This window comes from Clupea harengus, chromosome 5, assembly GCF_900700415.2.
Source record: "Clupea harengus chromosome 5, Ch_v2.0.2, whole genome shotgun sequence".
NCBI lineage: Eukaryota > Metazoa > Chordata > Actinopteri > Clupeiformes > Clupeidae > Clupea > Clupea harengus.
In genome coordinates this window covers 16,104,645-16,109,644 of record NC_045156.1, presented here as the reverse complement: position 1 = coordinate 16,109,644, position 5,000 = coordinate 16,104,645, and the positions used below count along the sequence as shown (strand labels likewise).

General features: G+C 43.2%; 1 protein-coding gene across 5 annotated transcripts in view; it reads right to left on the bottom strand.

Moving 5' to 3' along the window:
* The window catches only part of ppfia4 (PTPRF interacting protein alpha 4), a 134,990-nt gene that overhangs the window by 41,785 nt on the left and 88,205 nt on the right, over positions 1 to 5,000 (bottom strand). The window lies entirely within an intron of this gene.

Below are 5,000 nucleotides of genomic sequence, written 5' to 3'. Positions count from 1 at the left end.
ACATACACACACACACACACACACACACAACTCGGAGCTCTCTGTTTCCCCTTTTTAGAGCTTCTTCCCTACTCAGTCCTGCTGTGGTGCCCCTGGAGAGGTACCTGAGGACGCAGTCACCCCCCAAGAGAGGATGATGTCAGGGGGACCCCGTCGGCAAGCAGTTGGGCCCAGGAGTTGATGTTACCTAGGTTACCTAACCTACCCCTCCTCCCCCTCCCCCTCTCCTGAGCTTCAGCACTAATGCCTTTTACCAAGTAGACTGTCAAGGGGAATACATCACATGAAGAAGAAAACACACACACACACACTCAGCACGCGCGCACACACACACACACACACACACACACTCAGCACACACGCACACGCACACCCACATAGTGTGTGTTCACTCCTATATCCTGTCTGTCTACATCCTCTTGGCCTCCAACATGGTCCCTATCCTCTTCAATCCAGCCTGCTCCACTTAAGCCCAATCAAGCCTGCTCCACTCAAGCCCAATACAGACACACACACACACACACACACAAGTCCAATCCAGCCTGCTTGATGTCAAAACAGCATCTGCAGCTTCCTCAATCCAGCCTGTTACCCCTCAACAACCTCTTCACATCCCAGCCTCCCAGCTACAGCCTGTCACCCTGCCTAATACACACACACACACCCTGCCCACCTACAACCTCTTCAATCCAGCTGTTACACTCCAAGGGTCTCTCTTTGCCCTGCATCCCGATCACTTATACTCTACAGTATCTCTACAGTTACAGTAATGTAACAAAATATATATGAATTGTGAAGATATACATGAGTTATGAAGACATATATGCATTATGAAGATATACATGAGTTATGAAGATATATATGAGTTATGAAGATTTATAAAACAATTGGGTTCTATTGAATTATTTAGCTGTTTCTGATTGGACGAGAGACGTTCCATGAGTTGGAATATCCCAGGACATCCCAACTCGGACTTTTCACAGCTAATAATAAATCACTCCGCGATGAAACATTCTATAGCACGTTGATACAATTAAGCGATAACCGTTAATTCAAAGTTATTATAATTCCAAAAGATGTTGACAATGGAACAATTGTTTTGTTGCAGAGAAACAATGGCGAAATAAACATTTTTTAATCAATAACTCGGCTACGGCCGAACACCACCCGTGGGAATATCCCTTACCTACCCCACTCGCACGAGTACTATATTGCTTAAATATATGAATTATGAAGATATATATGAATTATGAAGATATACTTGAGTTATGAAGATATATATGAATTATGAAGACATATGTGAGTTATGAAGATATATTAGCCTGGATACCAGACCGAACTTAGCCCCGCCCACAACATTTGAAGTCGGGAAGTTCGGTCTGGCATTACTCCATTGGGGAGAAATTATCTCCGGACAGAAATTGCCGGACCAATCAAATTGTCAAGGCGGGCTTTATACGATGATGGACAGATGATCAACAGTAACGTAATCAACACACGGGTTGAATTCGTTTTCAACAAACATGGCTGCCGCTGGAGAGCTGAAATGTATAGATTCGAGTCCATTTAGACATTGACAGTGCATTCATTTTGAAAGAGGAACAGAAAAACGCGATCGAGGCATTTGTTAATCGAAAAGATGTTTTTGCCTTCCTTCCTACGGGATCCGGTAAAAGTTTAATTTATCAGCTGGCCCTGGTCACATACTACGTTGTTCTGATTGATTGTAGGTAACCAATTGAGCGAAGAGGCATTTTTTCTCCTGGTTCGGTTGAAACACGCCCCATAATCACAGCCCAATGGAGTGGTATCAGACTCATATTCTGACTAGAATTATGAGTATGACATCGTCAGGCTAAAGATATATATGAATTATGAAGTTATATATGAGTTATGAAGATATATATGAGTTATGAAGATACAGTTTATATGAATTCCTCTTCTCTGTTTAGTTGCAGAACTAAAGAAACGCTCCTCCTTCACAAATGCATCGGGTCCATTTTCAGGGTGCAGTGTGCACGTACACACACACACACACACACACACGTGCAGGGTGCAGAGTCCGATCTCTGGTACTGGTTCATGCTGCTTTGTCTCTTTCTCTCAGGATACAGACAACAGGGTTATACTTGCTGTGAAGCATCCTCAATCGATTAATCATCCTTAAACGATCAATCATTTCCGTTCTCTTTGTTTATAGTCACAGAAGGCATGGCGGCGTTCGTAATGTTCACTACACTGGGCCAGTGTGTGTGTGTGTGTGTGTGTGTGTGTGTGTGTTTGTGGAAGGGCTTTGCACCGGCTGCTTTCAGATCCCTACTAATGCGTGACAAGACACACTTCACCTCCTGGCTCCAAAATGGCCGCTCTGTGGGAACAGTTTCACCATTCGCCAAAAGCCTCACTTGGCCAGACACTGCAACTGATTTGAAATGACAGACATGGAGGCTGATTGAGTTACCACTGTTGCAATGAAGTTAAAGGACCAAAATGTCTGCCAGGAAAATCATCAATACGGTTGATCTCAGGCAGACGAGGCAAACCGCCCCACAGGGGCAATTAAACGTTTCAATAGAGAAGAGATATGCTGAGCCAGCAGGGGTGTGTCTATGACAGAGAGGGGGGGGGGGGGGGAGAGGGAGAGGGAGAGAGAGAGGGAGAGGGAGAGAGAGAGGAGGAGAGATGGAGAGAGGGGGAGATAGAAAGGGTCAAGAAAGAGAGATGGAGAGATACAGATATGGTGAGAGAGAGAGAGAGAGAGAGAGGAAGAGAGATACAGATACAGAGAACTGTTGTAAATGTAGTATACCCCCATGAGTTTTCTGTTGTCCTGTCCAAGATTTTGTGGCCTTCATTTTATTAGTTATAATGCTGTTGCATGTTTGAACCAATAGACGTCATTCTGAGCTAATAAATGATGCAGTTCTAAACCACTTTAGTAGGCCTAATGAAAGAAAAAAAAAGACTGTGATAACAGTTATAAGTGATAACTGTGACAACAAATTCGTAGCCTAATAAAAACTTTCTCTACACAAGTGAGCAGTACGTAGCAGGCCTATTTCATTTCGTCTGGGATGTTATTTCACTCTAGGCTACTTAGGACCTTCTCAAACAATGGTCATGTTGTATTTTTCCCTTTTTAATTAACATATTTAACACGAACTTATACCTGTCAAGTGTCATGATTCATCAAAAAAAAAAAATCTCCACGTCTGACGTTTGAATGCAAGCCCAATGACATGATGTGATACCAGGACTGCTAAGTGCTAAGACCAAATGATGGCGCTGTGTTTGCTTCTTTATAATTTAATTTAATTCTAGTCAGTGGAAGATCTTTTTAGGCTATTATCATTGGCATATTATTAGTAGAAACATATAGCCTATTACACTGTGACATGACAATAGCTGTGCGTAGGCCTATGTGTGGACACTGTAGAAGGCTGTCGCGGACTTCGAGCATGAACTTGAGAACATCGGACATGTTCACACTTGACAGGTAGGCCTATGATATTCTGATCATATGCATCATACTGTGTTCGTTACATGTTGCTCCTTGGTGACTGATGTCAATATTGACATTGCACACAGTGCAAAAAGCATGGTGGCGAATTCTGAAAAGAACGGAGGCATGGCCATCTCTCCCGGTGACTATCAATGATTTTTTGAGGCGCATGCGATCTTTTTATTTTATCCGGTGGTTCTGCCATGGTAGCATACTACAAGAGTTTGTCTGAAATTAGTAATATCAAAAACACCAAGAAAGCGTAACGTCAAACTATTTGTAACACAGGCAAGACACTTAGATATATTTGCCATTTTAAATCGATGGCGAACATAACGACCGCATGGTTAACATCGTTGGGCTAAAATTAAATTAATTTAACGTCTTATCTCTGCATTACTCGTTAGTTTACCTTTCAGTGATTTTTAACTTGGTTTAATGTCCTCACTTGAAGAATTGGCCAGATGTTGGCGAGAAGGTAGAGTTAGGTAAGTATGAATGAAAAATCGCTAACTGAGACCTAAACAGCGGTTGATTCTACTGAGTGCAGAGTAACCTAGTACTTCTACTGATTTCGAGGGTCATACAGAGGATAGTAACGATAGTAACGGCATGGGGTCTGTGATTGGTCAAACTCCTCTTCTGCTTCTTTGCTCTGCTGCAGCTGCCTATGTACGCCTTGGCGACTCGACACACAGATTTTGAAGGTTGAACCCGTTGAAAACCGGCAATGCATTATTGAGCGTTATGCGTACTTAAAAAAAAAACTTATTTTTTTAAATGTTTTGTTTTGCGTAGTTTTAGAGCATCAACTCGTACCAGCGTACTTTGATGTCAAAATGCGTGCCAGGTACGCAAAATGCGTACATGTTGGCAGGTCTGCAGATATGGAGAGAGAGAGAGAGAGGAGGAGAGATGGAGAGATACAGATATGGAGAGAGAGAGAGAGAGAGAGAGAGAGGAGGAGAGATGGAGAGATACAGATATGGTGAGAGACTTTGATGATTAACATCCTTCACTTAAAACCCTTCAAGATGAAACCAATCCATATCTGCAGCTGAATCCATATGCCTCACCATGCTGATGCAGCCCAGTCTGCTGAGTTCACACACACACACACACACACACACACACACACACACACACACACACACACACATACACACACAAGAATCCATACACTTCACCATGCTGATGCAGCCCAGTCTGCTGAGTTCACACACACTAGACACACACACACACACACACAAACAGGAATCCATACGCCTCACCATGCTGGTTATAACATGGCATGACATGAACATGGCTGCCTCCGACCAGAGACACACTCACCTTCCACATGGGTTTCACATGGGTTCCACAGAGCCACACACACACACATACACACACACACACACACACACACACACACACACACACACACACATACAAACACACACACACACACACATACACACACACACACACACACACTCACACACACACACACACACTCACA